Genomic DNA, 223 nt, shown 5'->3' with positions numbered 1-223 from the left:
TGAATCATTAATTATAATTGGATAAAAGGGGGATGGGGCAGAATGCGACTACAGTATGCCTCAGAAACACCTGAAGAAAATACTTAAAAACTTGTGTTTCCATTTCTTTCTTAGGTCCATCTAAACGACGGTGGGACTAAGGGCTTGTCTGCTTGCTTTTGTTTTTTTTTTCTCTTTTTTTTCTTTTTCTTTTTTAAACTAACAACCCTTCTAGTAAAAATTC

The sequence above is a fragment of the Lepidothrix coronata genome, unplaced genomic scaffold, assembly GCF_001604755.1.
Source record: "Lepidothrix coronata isolate B3197 unplaced genomic scaffold, Lepidothrix_coronata-1.0 Scaffold7, whole genome shotgun sequence".
NCBI lineage: Eukaryota > Metazoa > Chordata > Aves > Passeriformes > Pipridae > Lepidothrix > Lepidothrix coronata.
This window is presented reverse-complemented; position numbering follows the sequence as displayed.